The 14,733-nt window shown below is 39.7% G+C and overlaps 1 protein-coding gene across 3 annotated transcripts in view; it reads right to left on the reverse strand.

Moving 5' to 3' along the window:
* FOXN1 (forkhead box N1) overlaps positions 1-3,119 on the reverse strand; it is a 42,050-nt gene extending 38,931 nt beyond the window's left edge. For 2 of the 3 annotated variants that reach the window (XM_080562820.1, XM_080562818.1), the window contains exon 1: positions 2,754-2,949. The gene's annotated coding sequence lies outside the window, so the exon portion shown is untranslated. Of the gene's footprint in view, positions 1-2,753; positions 2,950-3,003 lie in introns of those variants that run through there. The other variant, XM_080562819.1, reaches the window with a different exon arrangement.
* Between the last annotated feature and the right edge of the window lie 11,614 nt (positions 3,120-14,733).

Genomic DNA, 14,733 nt, shown 5'->3' on the forward strand with positions numbered 1-14,733 from the left:
GTTTTCCCCTAATCTTATTAAAAGTGACAGGGTGTCTTTGATAAATAGAACTTGCCACAACAACTTAGGTTTTAGTCCTTAATGTGAGCAGCATCCTGTTGTCAGCGCCATGTTAGGGCATTGATTCAGCAGTGACTCAGAAGAAAGAGCAGCACCTCACAGCTCTGCTTCCTAGGGCAGGCAGAATGATGCCATTCTGTGGTGGTTTCTTTGTGTGCTCCTACCCATGCTATTCCGACTTCTTTCAGCCTTGCATGGCTTTTGAGAATCGCCACCTTGCTTTCAAATTTTAACTGAATGGAGAATGGCCTCAGAAAGATGTGGCACTGGGCACACTCACAGATGTACTAGAGGAGGATTTTATTTGTACCTCTCACTTAATCTGCATTATCACCATAATTAATCTCTTTGTATTTCAAGCTAATGATTTTCCAGGTGCAGGAGAGCAGAGAGGTGTGTTTGACCCAAATCATACAGCTCAGCCTTTCTGAGTAACAATAGAGGACTTGGTCACAAACAGTAAATCCTATCTGCTTGGAAGTTACCTCCATTGGCCTTACTCTGGTTTATAGGCACCGATCTACCAAATACTGTTTCACTTTTGCTACATCCAAACCAACATTTTTCCTTACTTTCTAATGGGCACAATCAGAAAGAGCCAGCTTCCAAAGTTTCTGCATGAGTGAGGAGTGAGCTGCTGGAGTATTTTGCATCTGTAATTGGTTTATAAACAGGACAGAGAAGTACATGTAAAAATTATACACACTCTACACTGCTTTGACTCCCTGCCTTCTAAAGGCTAAATACATGTTGTTGGTTTTGATTTATTTTTTTTGAATCTTTATGCCTTTTAAATTTTATTGCATAGATAACTGCAGAATGTCTGACTTCAAATCTAGCTGTGGTCACTGTGGGCTCTACTCAAAAGCTCTTTTTGTTTCTAGGGTGAGTCAATTAGCAATATGTTTTGTAGGACTTGAAAATTTGTTTTAGATTTTTTTCAAGGCTGCATCACTGTCTCCCTGTCCTTGGTCATTTAACAGCCTATGAAACTAGGTTATGGGAGCAATTTTGTGATTGAAAGAAGTTCTGCATAACACCACTGCTTGTGTTAAATTTCTGCAGTTTGCAGCCAAAAAGTTCAGACTGTTGTTGTTGTGGTTAATGTTTAGTTTCCAGGAATCCTAAACAATTCTCTTTTTCTTTTTGCTTTTGCAAAATAGTTATTCTAAGATGACATAGCCCATTTTCATTTTTTGTTTCTTTCTATTTTTTAATTTTTTATTTTTATTTTTTTTCCTAATTATCGCCTTCAAAAACTGCATTTGAGCAGCAAGCTGTTCTGAAAAAGACAAAAGCTTTCTGTTTGGATCAGAAAGATGTCACTTCATGTAGATGTCCCTCTCCTTTGCTTTCCTCCTTCACACCAGCGCTTTGTAATAATGGCAAATGTCTTAAGGTGTCCCTGGCAGGTTCCTGTGTTACACCTACCATGGTGGTGTAGAGATATTTCCATTTACTCCCCAGAGTAGTCAACTGGCTGCCATCTCAGTAACTAACACGTGGCTCCAGTTTTATTATTAGGAACACAGCAAACTTTATATAAGTATCTGTGCTCATGTACAAGCTAGTACTTTCTCACACCATGCTTTAACATTTGGGGCAGAGTCTGGATGCTCAGGTTGCCAAGACGTAGTCCCTTTTGTCATTTACATTAATACCACTTCTACCCATGTTCATCTCCCCTCACTTGGATGTAGGGTAAACAATGTGCTTGGCTGCATATATAACATAGGGCATCACCTGGCTGACAGCAAAGTACACAATCCTTCTTTACTCCTTAAGAAATATGCACACCAGATATTTAAATGCTTTTTGTTCTTCTATGCTCATAATTATTTGTAAACAAAATATATACATTTTCAGCCTAAAACTCATCCGGTTCAACCTAGCTCATATCAATATTCAAGTTAGAAACACGTGATTTAGATAAATCAAACTGAAACATTTATAGAATAAAGTCTAATTCCCTCAGATTTAGTCTGTAAATTTGCAGAAGGACCAAGGGTCAAGGTGAATGATGGCTAGTTGTTATTTATAGGTTTGATAATTATTATGTTTATAAAACGAACAGTTCCTTTCTTGCTGGAAATCTAACAGTCTGAAACTAATAAATGAAAATAGAGCAATGTATTTCCTATGCACATAAAGAAATAAGAAACAAGTTTCCATTTGTTGTACTTCAGTTCAGTCATCTTTGCAGTTAACACATCCCACCTTCTCTCTGGCTGTCACTTCAGTCACCTCTCAATGTAAGAGTAAGCTCAAAAAAAGTTTTCACCTACTACCACAAAACACACAAGGCAAAAGTAGCATATTTAAAACACAAGCCATAGTAAAAGAAAGCTGAATTTCAAAATGTAGAGTTTTCCAGGTTTTTGATTCACCACTGGAAAAACATGAAATAAATCTGTTGTGAATTTATGAGGCATGAGACCTCAGACTTCTTTTACAAATACTTTTCTTGTTTTGTCTTTCTGTTATGTAGTTTCATTTTTTTTTTCTATTTTCTTTTTTCTTTTTTTTCCAGGTAGTGGTAAACACTGTCAGCTTTCTTTGTAACTATGAAACAGACAGTGGCTTAGCTTAAGCTCGTATACACCCCATACAAGATGATCTATTTTTTTTCCTTTGGGAAATCGCCTACAGTCTTCACTTCTCCCAGTAAAAGACCAATGGATCTATGAGCTTACCTGGTGTTTTCCTGACTGCTTCTCTTGATACTCCTCACTCGCGGCTGATAAATACCTATGGGAGTTGCTGAGGAACGGGATGTAGGTGCTGACCTTCCCCTTCCCTCAGCCTGAAGTTCTTCAAAGTCAGCCTCGGGGACTTCACATTAAATAGATGAGCCAAGGCAAAAGAGTTCTGCTCCCCCTTCCGTTTGGCTTTCACGGCTGAATTCTAAAAAGCTATATGAAGTTGTCAGAGGTTTCCTCTTACCTTTTTACTGAAGCAAAACGGCGTGCTGCTGCTCCAGGACAGGATTAGGTCATTCAAACAGCCCTGCAGAGAGAGTGGAGGCTCAGCGGTACAGAGTCTCCAAAGGCTGGAAAGATCTGATCTTACATCAGGTGAGAGAAGGCAGCTGGCTAGGCAAGCCAATAATTATGATATCAGCTCTTGTTCGCCTCAGGCAATCCTGCATTTAATAAGAATACAAATATGACTAAGCTGCAGGTTTTTTTTTTTCCTTGTTCTCTTGGTAATTCTTCAGAGGAGTTGGGCAGGTATTGAGCTCTAACTGTCTGGAAAGAGAATGCTCCCTCTCAACCTCTCTGTTTTAATTTTGATTTAAAATACCCATCTGTTACTGTGTTTTGCAAACCTATTATCCATCTGCGGTTATTAAAAACACTCTTTTCCTGGCATGGATTTTGCCATACTATCAGAAAGCATTCAGCTACCAGAAATAGGAATCTTTCTTAGGTTTGTTCAGCCTGAACTCTCATCGTGGAAAAGAATTGTGACTCCACCATAGAATGTCAAAACATGTTGTGCCACTCAAATGTAAGGTGAACACTACGAGACAAATACACTCAAGGTAGTGTTCTTTCCCCCAAACTGCGTGCTTTAGCACAGTCGTAAAAATAGAACCAAGTTGGAGGTGTGTATGCATTTGTGTGGGCATGTGTGTATATATATTTATGTGGAGAGGTTTGGGTTTTTTGTGTGCAGGTATGTAGAGAGGAATAAGAGCTTAAATGTGCAATTTCAGGAATATGTATTTCTGCTGCCCTTACCTGGCTTGTGCATGCTCTGCAGTCCCCTGCACAAACCTGATCACACCTACTGTAATAATACTTACCTACCTCATAGGGTGTTGTGAGGATTAATTAATGTTTGTAAAGTGCTTTGAAGATGAAAAGCCTTGAATGAGTGCTAAATATAATTATCGTCATTCCACAAAACAGAAGAAACATCTTTGCGGCCCCCAGGTTATTGTATAGGTACACCCATGTTTATCTCCCACGATTATGGTAAGATACTGAATAAGGCCTTGAAACTTTGATAAAAACATACTTTCTGCTATGGAGGACAATTATGTTCGTGTTAGGTTCGTGCTACTCGTGAAGTGTTTTTATGATTCCTGTTGCTGAATACATTACACAAATCTGTGACAGAAAAGATCTCCCATGGTATCCACATGTCGTAATAATGGGACCTGTGGAAGAAAAGACATATTCTAACTTTGCTAAGTGTATTTCCTATCAAGAATTTGTCAATTTGAGTTTATTAGATCTATCGGGAGCTTTTGATGTTAGAAACCAAGACTTTGTCAATTTATCTGTGGGATCTTGTGGAGATAGTGAGGATGAATTGTTGGTGGATATGCTCTTTCCTGTCTGGGAGATCTCAGAGATAGTTCTGGATAATTACTTGTCCCTTCCAAGGGCTTTCCCATTTGACGTCCCTCAGGGTTACATGTCTACATCTGGCAGGAAAGGTCCTGAGATGATCGGGGCTTTGTTTGACGTCTTTACTTAGTTATTCCCAAATTCTGCGCTACCTTTAATTTACAATTCTTAACTCCGATGGCTGAGATAGACAAACCTGAAATGGTTTTGTATTAGTAGCTTAGTTACTAACTGCAGTGGCTCAGAACCAAAGTAGGCTAATGGCCTGATTATTAACCCAGTTTCTGCAGTGAGTTTTGCAGCCTGCCTTGAGATCCAGGCTGCTGCAGCCATGTAGTTACTGGTACCTAAGTTAGCTGGTTTAACACCAGCTTGTTGGGTGAGTTTACTCGAGCTGGCGTCACAGGTCGATTACAGTGCAGAGATAAGATCCTGAATGAAAGTGAACCACTGACTGGCAAGCATTATCTCTTCTTTTCTCGGATAGCTATCGGAGGAAATACCTGGAGGAAAGGGGGGCATCCGTGCTTGCTGAGGACTTTTCCTGTTCCTTAACAGTGTGTGCACAGCCATGTATCAACGTACTCTTTGGGGGACGTAAAAAGCACGGCCCACCTGGCAGTGCTGCTTCATGGGGTTTCTCTTTTTGAGTGAGAAAATAGTTGTGTAGAATGTAAAGCCAGTAAGACTTTTCCTCACACCGGCCTTATAGTGAACCTGAGGAGCTCTATTAAACTAAAACAGTTTGGTCTTCCAGAGGCGAAGCCAAATGCCACGAGCAAAGAACAGAAGAGATCAAGAGGGTTACATCAGAACAAGCTTAGGTTTGTCAGATCCAGACTGGACCATTGTAGTGAGTCAATTTGAGATTCGTTCTTGGTCTGAGCTTTTGTTCAAAGACCAAAGTGTTAATCTGGTGTACTGGGAGCTAGTCTAAGCTGTTAACACTTGTTCCTGTATCTGATCTTTCATTTTGGGAAAAAAATAAATTTGCAGCCGTCAAAGTTGTGAAGTAAATATTCAAGATGCAAGTCGGTGGAACCAATTCCGTGATGTCTGACTGAGACTGTAGTTAGAATTAATGATGTCGGTGGGTGGAAATGGCTCCCTGTTTACCTTCAGGAGGGCTCAGCTGCTCACTGAAGATTGCTGAAGTGTCAGTGCTGTTTGGTACTTGTGCACAGGCAGCGCTGTATAGCGAAAGGAAATGACAGCTTGCATAACTGAGCTGGCACGATGTCTTTGTTAGATGTCCAGAGTGAGTGGCTCAAGAATGTGCTTCTGTGTTTCTTTCCCTTGCTTAGGGAGCAAACATCCTATACAGTCTGCTTCCTATAATGCTGCATTTTGGCCGTGTTTTGGCACCTTGTGTATATGAGGTGATCTTGTAATAGAACATGGAAAAATATGATTACTTCCTTATTTTCCACAGTGTGATCCTTGTCTCCCTGCACTAGCTTATGCTTTTCAAGGCAAAGCACTGGAAATGGGTAACCTGAGTTCAGAGGTGTGCACGACACTTCACATCCAATTCAGAACGTCTGATCAATTTTAACATAACATGTTCTTGGTTTCTCTTACATGTAAAACCACTGTTGACCTCATTATAAACCCCTCCTGCTATGTAAAATTGGCAAGAATGGTCTTGTTGATCTGGAAATTTGTCAGAGAGGAGTTCTCCCTATGAACTTACTTTATTTTGTGCCCAACCATAGCATAAATTCATTCCTTTGATAAAATATTCTTATTTCATTTAGTAGTGGGATAATTGCTTATTTTTAATGCATTGTTTATATTTTATTATGCAGTGATGGCTGCAGCATTTGTTATCATAAATAGCTTTGTAGGCTTACAATTTTTATATCCTAGCATTTGGATGATAAGGTTACAAAATGACTTAAGACGTAATCTAACCAGCTATTCTGCCACCATTAAATAGGAAAAGTGGCCTAGCATCTCTCCCTTGGGATCACCCGAGGGAAGACACACCTGGGTGTAACTTAACCGTCTGCTGTGCTGCCTTTAAATAGTAGTCAGGGCTTGCTTTTTATCTTCTGAGATATCCCTAGGGAATACACACCTTGGTTTAACCTACATACACTTCAGTCCATTTTTGTCCCTAAGAAATAATTTCAAATGCATTTATCTGGAGTTTAAAGTCTCTAGAAAAACACATTGGTAAACAGAACATCAATTTTAGCGTTCAGTATATTTAAGTGTATGTCATTCTCTTTCCCTTCTGAGCCTCTTCTTTTCACAAAATGTATCTGTCTTTTGCCCTATCATTACTATGGCTTAGAGGAGCTGTGCACTGCAGTATTCAGCTGGAAGACTGAAGGATAAATTTCACTAGATCTGGTAGATCTGAAATGTAGCCTCCAAATCTTTCTCTCCCATAGGATGCTCTTTTGTTGGCATTTGCAGAGCTTTCTTTTTGTTAATTGTTTAATCTCAAATTAAAATATAAAGAACCATTATTAAATATGAAATGTCATTTCCTGATCAGTGATTTAGGGTTGCCTATAAAGCGTAGCATCTGTAGCAATGTGACAGCCACTATAAGCTATTATTGTTTTGTTATTTTAGAAATGAGGATGAACTGGAGACACGGTGTTAGACTTGACTGCCTTTCTGCTCTAGGTGAAATTCAGGTAGGTGATCTACACATGTGTTAAAGTCATTGTGTCATTTAGCAATATGTTTTGTTTTGCTTTTTTGACTAGACTGCCAGCAATATGCAACTGTCAATATAGGATTGAGACAATTAACTTAGGACAGATATATTGGGCTAACGTAGCTATAATCTCTGATTCTTCTCACATTTATTTTGCCTTGTGCTTAGCTATTTGCCCCTTATCAGTGTTCTGTATCACATGCCATGTTCAGGACATGGCTGTATAGTTCCAGCTCCTTTTTCCTGAACTCAGAGAGGAATTTTTGTTCCTCCTTGGAGCTGATCCCTGTAAATTTGTAAAGTTTGAACCCTCAGAATCAGGTTGAAATGTCCCATAACGTACAATAACCTTTATTCTCTTCTCACAGCACATAATTTGTGAAGAGTTGGCAGCATTCTGTCGGCTTTCCCTTTTTTGTTGACATTGCATGTTAGGAAGTGTCTTTTTGTGATATTCTTCCCTTTTTTGTTACAAGGTTAACAGAAAGTTGTCCTAGCCTGAAGCTGGTGGGTAAGTGGTAGGCTGGTGGGCTGTCTTTGTTTGTTTGGCCTTACGGCTTTGTTTTTGCCTGCCAGGCTTTTTATAACGCCACAGAGTTGAGCAAAGCAGGGGGGCCATTGGGAGAGTTTTGGTGACAATAATGAGGAGAAAGTCTTCCTTACATCAGTTTTCGGAGCACAGTAATTTAATTAATACACGCTCGGTCAAAGTCAACAGAGTGTCAGAAGACAAGTAATTGAATCCTGACAGTATTTTGTAAATCCTCCTGACAATGGCGCTGGAAACTTTTGTGCTGATATTGGAAGGCAAAGAACAGTTGGTTGATCCTCTGTCTAGTCACCTCCAGCTCCTCTAAGCAGAACTTTCCAAAGGTCAGACCACATGAGATTCAAAGGAGAATGCTCTTGTGTTCTGCTTTTAAGGCCCTGAGGGACTGTGGGAGTTTCAAGAACATGTGGAGCTACAGGTGAGGCCTTTGAACTGCGTGAGTCTTCCAAACCCAATCCTGTCACATTCATGATTTTGAATATGCTGTGCAGGTTTGGCCACTTAGAGCTAAGGCATAAGCAATGAAATGATCGCTCATACATCACTCCGTATTATCGCTTCTAAGGCTTGCTGCCTGCTCTTTTTATTTTCCATTTATTTCAAGCTGCAAGATGATTTCTCAGGCTGTTGAATAACCCACACCTATCCCGAGCAGAGTGCATCTTTTAGTTCTCAGGCTATTTTCGTGTCTGCTCCTCCTTGCTGACATGCTATCAGGAACGTGCAGCATCCTTTCTGGAGCTGTGACAGAGGTTGCAAACAGCATTTGCTTGTGAATGACATGTGATGCCGCTCTGCGGTACAGATGCAGCGTGTTAGCCATTTACGGTGCTTACATATCCTGCAACCCAAGATGAAACACGTTGTATTCTTGTGCCGTTCTTTTTCAACAGCTGAAGAGAATCTGTTTTGAATTGTTTGGGGATCTCTCATGTAGCCCTCAGGAACAGCAGAGAGCTCTCAGAACACGCTGTGCTTCTCAGCTTGCAGAGAAACCTGTCCAAAAACTAACGAACTTGCTAACAATTGGAACATTGCTTTCGTGTTCGCCTTGCCCAACACATTGTCTATAGAAGCCTAGGAATATTGCAGCTAGAGATAAAACAGTGCACCTTCTTTGTACCACAACCTTTAACCAAGCGCTAAGTTGGTGAAGTGATTGGTTCTAAACGGGATGATTAATATTTAGCTACCTAGAAGACAGCTAACAGTGCTTTCCTCCTGCCAGAGGCTTAGGCTAGCACATGATTATCTTCTTATAACTGGCTTGGCAGAAGTGTTTTCTTTTTTTTTTTTCCTCTCTCTCTCTCTCTCTTTTTTTTTTTTTTTTTTTAAGCCCCTTAACCATGCCTAATAACCAGTACAACTGGTCTGTCTCCTTCCTTTCTTGGAGTGTGCTTGGTTGTTCCTAACTGCAGCACTCCACAAGCGGCCAGTGCCAACCCATGCACGCCCTTCCAGCATTTCTCCACTTCCACGCACTTTGGGGGAATATCTATCCCAGAATACCCTGGCATTATTAATAAGAGAAGTATGAATGCATAAACAGCATTAATAGAGTCGTATTGCAGGAAAAGTGTTTTAGGAATACAACTCAAATTTGGTTCTTGAAGCATGAGTTTCTTACAAGCTCGTTGAGAGAGCGTAGATTTACCTGTAGGATTTGTAGACAGAGCTGACAGGTGCTTAATGTTGATGATAAAACTCCAAGGTTTTATCTCAAAATTCAGCCAGCTATTATTATATCGATTTTGAAACAGAAAGAAAAAGTGGGAAGAGTTTCCTCGGAATGTTCTTAAGGACCAGCATGTTGGGTTTTCCTAACCAGTTACATTGAAACGCCGCCTGAGTTGAATTCTTTGATGTGCTCTAGGGCTTTGCTGGGATTTGGGAAAATATGCAGCACGTACAGCAGGAAGGTTGTGGAGCTGTACCTGGCTGTTAGTCAGGCTGCTGAGCTGACCTTGCTAGCTCCTGCATGCAAGACTTTAGAGCCATCGGGTCAGTAATAAGAACAGTGTGAGAGAGGTTTCCACCACCCTCTCCAAAACCTTTTCACATCTTGCTTGGGCAATCCTTCCTTCATCTTTATCTTCACACACAATAATGGAAAACATAAAACTTGGTGCTTCCGCAAACAGTAGCTGAAATCATCCCAGAGGTATTATCTTAGAAACTAGAAAATGATTCAATGAAAGAAGGAATGAATCATATAAATACTCAAAGTGTTGTACCTCAGCAATGTCCCTCCCTTCTTAGTACAAAGCAAAGAACAAAAGCAGGCTGCTGCCTGGCATGGGCCCCTCCTAGATGACTTACTGGGACTGTGAAATCATCAGAAGCCTCAGAAAGAAGTGCTTATGCAGCGTTTATGACTTGCTTTTCTTCTCTTCAGTTCTCTGTAAGCATGGAACCAGTAGCAGTCTTCCTTTGAATGCCTGCATATATTCCAGAAGGTGGATGAGGAAGAACGTGGACTGAAGCAAATGTTTATGTCCACAGATTTCTGGATGGCTTTTACATTTTAGAAATTAAAAATGGGTTTTTAGAGATAAAACATACTGTGTGGAAGTGGAGACAAAACCACTGTAAGGTCATGAAAATATGAAACCACGTTCTCATCACTGGGGATGATTTTAAACGCTCATTTAGAAAACAAGCAATGTGGAATTGCGTGTTCTGTTCAAATGGAAAGTAATAATGGGAGGTAAAGAACCCGAACAAGCCATTAATTCCTGTCTGACAGATGAACCAAGATTGCTTTAGTACTTAGAGGAACTTGAGTAAGAAAGAAATATTGATCTCAGATTGTTAGATTTTAAATTAGATGTGTGAGACACAAGAGTTAGAGTAACCCGGTATAAAAGCTATCCAGTGCAAATTATTTTTTTGGAAGATCATTGTACAAAAGATGAAAAGAATTAAGAAGCATAACAAGCAAGTGATGTTTTCATTCTAAATTCAGTAAAAAATTGTTTCATCTTCTTAAGCAAGTATTATGAGCTCCAAATATTCCAGCCTGTAAGGTTTCATAGGAAGTAATTGGATTGGTTCACCCTCACTTTGGAAGTCCTTAGTTTTAATGATTTATTCAATAAAATGGGAATCCACTTCAGGTACTGGAGATTGCTTGAACGTCTCTTTGCTGGTGGCTTTTGTTTGTTTCTTAATTTTTTGTTTTTCTCTCTCTCTTTTTTTTTTCTTTTTTCTTTTTGCATAGTGTGCTTTTCATTCAGGCTCTTGTGACATCAGTGGCGAATGTCTGTGAGGAATTGCCTCGGGCCAGTGTGACTTTCAAAGGATAAGACAATTTGTTACCTTGCCAATGAACAGTTTATTACATTTCTAATTATTGTTATTAGTCTGGCAGGTGGTGCCATGCATGATAGTTTTACAACTGCCAAAGTTGCAGATACTTCTTTCATGACAAAAAATAACCTGAGCAAGATTCAAAGGAAACCAGGCATTCTGCTACAGCACATTTGCTTATTCTGTGCACTGTGCATGCAGCACCCAGCCATTTATGAACATTAAGCTAAAATGTATTGGCTCTTGAAAGATTTTGTTGCGAGACCGATTGTAATTAGAGTGTGTTAGCAACCTAAGGTAGATATGGAGGTGTCTCTCCCTCCCTCTCAAGCTCTTTTCTCTAATCTTTATTACTCTTCTTGTTGTGTAAATTAAAGACTCATCATATTTATAAACTCAGAGTTCATGTTAATCACCGCCTAAGAATACTAAATATTCCTTTCCCAATGTAGGTCTAAGCTCCTAAATGTAGAGACTTTGCTTTCTGTAGTTTGCATGCAGTCAGATTCAAGAAATAAAAATTACAGAAATATGTGCATTTTAATATGGGCTAATGCAATACCATGCTATCCCTTTTCAGCAGCCCAGCCCACAGCACATCGCTATCTGTACAGAGCAGATGATAGAGTGTGTCCTCGCTTTTGCTTTGTCATGTCAAGTGTGGCAAAATGTACTTCCTTAAACAGTTTCACATTGTTTATCCTGCTCCAAATACTGAATAATTTCATGTCGTGCTGATACCAAAAAGAAGAAATAAATTCAAAAGGAATAGTGCTAGTACATAAATTTGTTATTGTCATGGCAAGCAGTGTGTTTGGTCTCGTAATCAGTATTGCAATAGCAGCCGCTTTGTTCTTATTCATGTGGCTTCTATCTTAACAAATATAAAGGATGTTTTTCTGTCATTCTCATGATACAAAGAAATAGATGGAAAATTGTTCTTATTTAAAAAATATTATTTGTATGTATAACCATCTTTGCTTCTTTCCTGTTTGCTCAGGAACGTAAAAAAAAAAATGGATTCAGGAGAACCAAATGTTTAGATTGTTACAGTTAATCCAGCTGGATTTTATAGTATCTATGTGTTAGCTCAAGAAACTAAGGAGAGAGGACAGTGTTTTTGTCCATCTCTGTCCCTGACCTTGATGTTTCACGATACGGCTGCATTGTGACAAGACAGCAAGTTTCCGTAGTGCCACATTTATGTCCTGTAAAAATGGAACGCAAACTGGCAGCCACAGGAAATTAAGTATTGCCTCCTGTAAGGAAAATGAATGGATACAGTCGTTTAGTACAAGATTTAGTGTTTTTGTCTTTCTGTGACTCGAAGGAACTGCAGCTGTGCTAGAATGGTTTCAGGATTTGGCTGACTTACGTATGCACCCGCCAGGGCTCCAGGTAAGAACTGATCTTGCTGGAGCAGGGAGCATGGGCATGTTTTGGAGTCATTCCCTGCAGGGGCTGTTCAGCAGGTACAGTAGGCTAAAAGTGGCACTGATTCAAAATAGTGGCTAGAAATATATTGCATACTTGACTGCACCTGGTGCAGAGGAAACTAAAGATGTCAGACCCCTCCCCTTTCCCCATCAGTTGTCTCATATTTCTGAGATACAGGTGTGTGGTTACAGCGTAAACAGACCAAAGCTTTTTCTTCTAGGCTAATAAGCTACATGCTTTTTTTCTTATAGTATCCTTGCCAAAATACAGAAACATATAATATGAACTCTTGCACTTGCACATGCCCCATGTACACTGAGGAGAAAGACTTTTGTTTCTAGAGCCAGGATGGCACATGGAACCTGCCCCTCTGGCACCTTTTTCTTTTTCTTTTTCTTTTTCTTTTTCTTTTTCTTTTTCTTTTTCTTTTTCTTTTTCTTTTTCTTTTTCTTTTTCTTTTTCTTTTTCTTTTTCTTTTTCTTTTTCTTTTTCTTTTTCTTTTTCTTTTTCTTTTTCTTTTTCTTTTTCTTTTTCTTTTTCTTTTTCTTTTTCTTTTTCTTTTTCTTTTTCTTTTTCTTTTTCTTTTTCTTTTTCTTTTTCTTTTTCTTTTTCTGAATATATTTCAAAAACTGATTTTTATCTTGTCCATACAACATGTTTTCTATCAACTCTCAGGACCTCTCAGATTAGGAGGTAGTGTATGAAAGTGAAAGGAGAGCTTGTCTTTTTCTGGGCCATTCATTGATCTTTCTATTTTGACCAGCTATTGTCGTTGGTTTTCACCACTAATTAGAGGAAAAAAGTGTTGTGTCTTCCTTCCTAAGCCTGCAAGTTACATCGAGCAGTCCAGTCTCTAAAAGTCATCCAAACAAATTCCGGTGCTGTTCCTATGTTCTCTGCAGCTCAGATGATACAGCTGTAACACTAGAGGAATTACAAAGGGTTTTTCGGATTGAATAGGTAGTGTCTTCTGAGGCTGGGCTATTTCTTCAGTGCCAGCTGTAACTCTGGATACCACAACACCGCTTGCTTAGGTCTAAGGAGAAAAGAAAAAGCACAGGTGTGAGGAAGCTTGCATTGTACAGCTATGTTATCTACAATGCAGACAAATGATTTATGATTGCATGTTTCATGTAGCAGGAATGATATTGCCAGAGGTAAGAATAAGGAGGAAAACTCGAACTTGCTTCAGGTGACAGACGTCTTACAAATAAAGAGGATCCTTTTGAATTTTCTGGCAAGTCTCATCAGGATAGTCCTACAGCAAAAAGGGAAATGTGACTTTCCCTTTACGGTCGCTTAAAACTGCTCCAAAGCAACCACTACTCACTGCCTGAGATGTCCTTGATAGGCAACCAGGAGAACTGGTGCCGTAACAGCTAACTGTACCGGGCTGTGTTCCCCTTCTGCTTTCAACCTGCCCTCCTGACGTTGTGCAATTCCCCATTAATACGGACATCGGTTTTGCAGGCAACTCTGACCACTTCTCCTTTCGATTGATTGAAAGAAACGAGAAGCTCTGTAATCAGCAGAATTAATGAAATGTGGTGTCCTAGGGCTTTCCGTTCCCTTCCGGAGACCAGGAGGGTCATATGAGTGATTTTTGGGGTAGCTTTTACAGGTGGCAGCTGGTAACAGGTACTGGGACAATTTAAAAATGCTCTGCTTCTCGTAGACTGGACAGGGATCAAGGGAAATGAGGAAACTCCTGTAATGCTGCTAAGTTGGCAAGAGAACTTTAATACTACTCTGAAGCTGGCTGAGTAGTATCAAGCTGAAGCGGAATACAGTTTTGATGTTGATCATAACTAATGTTAATATTCAAAGTACAGTCCCATCTAAAAGTAGCCATCACTAATGCTCTATTAAGATAGATACTGTACATAGGCATATGGTGTCTGAGCCTTGAAGCAGTTGCATCTGGTCTGATCTCTAAATCCTGCATAACAATATACGGGGGTTGAGCCCTTGAATTAACCGTTCTGTTCCTTCTCTATTTTCAAGGTGCTTTCTTTTTCCTCTTGATAATTTGAATTTAATTTTTTTATTTAACTGGATTAATTGATACGCTTCTACTTTTGCAGCGATGTTGTGATGCACTGCCTTTGAAAAGCGTTCCTCTTGCTCTATCACTTTCCCCTTAGCTATTTAAGGATGCTTTCTGATGAACATCAACACAAGCCTGGGTGCTTGGCCTGGATTTAGGACCTTTGAGCGTGCCCTAGCAGGCTGTTTGCAGCCACTAGATGGCACATTGCAAAAGACTCTATATCCTGAACAGCAGCTTGATGTTTTGGGTCTGTTAGTATGATTAAAGGATAAATAATATTAAATGTGCCTTTAAT

Source organism: Anser brachyrhynchus (genome assembly GCF_964034855.1).
Source record: "Anser brachyrhynchus genome assembly, chromosome: 20".
Lineage (NCBI taxonomy): Eukaryota > Metazoa > Chordata > Aves > Anseriformes > Anatidae > Anser > Anser brachyrhynchus.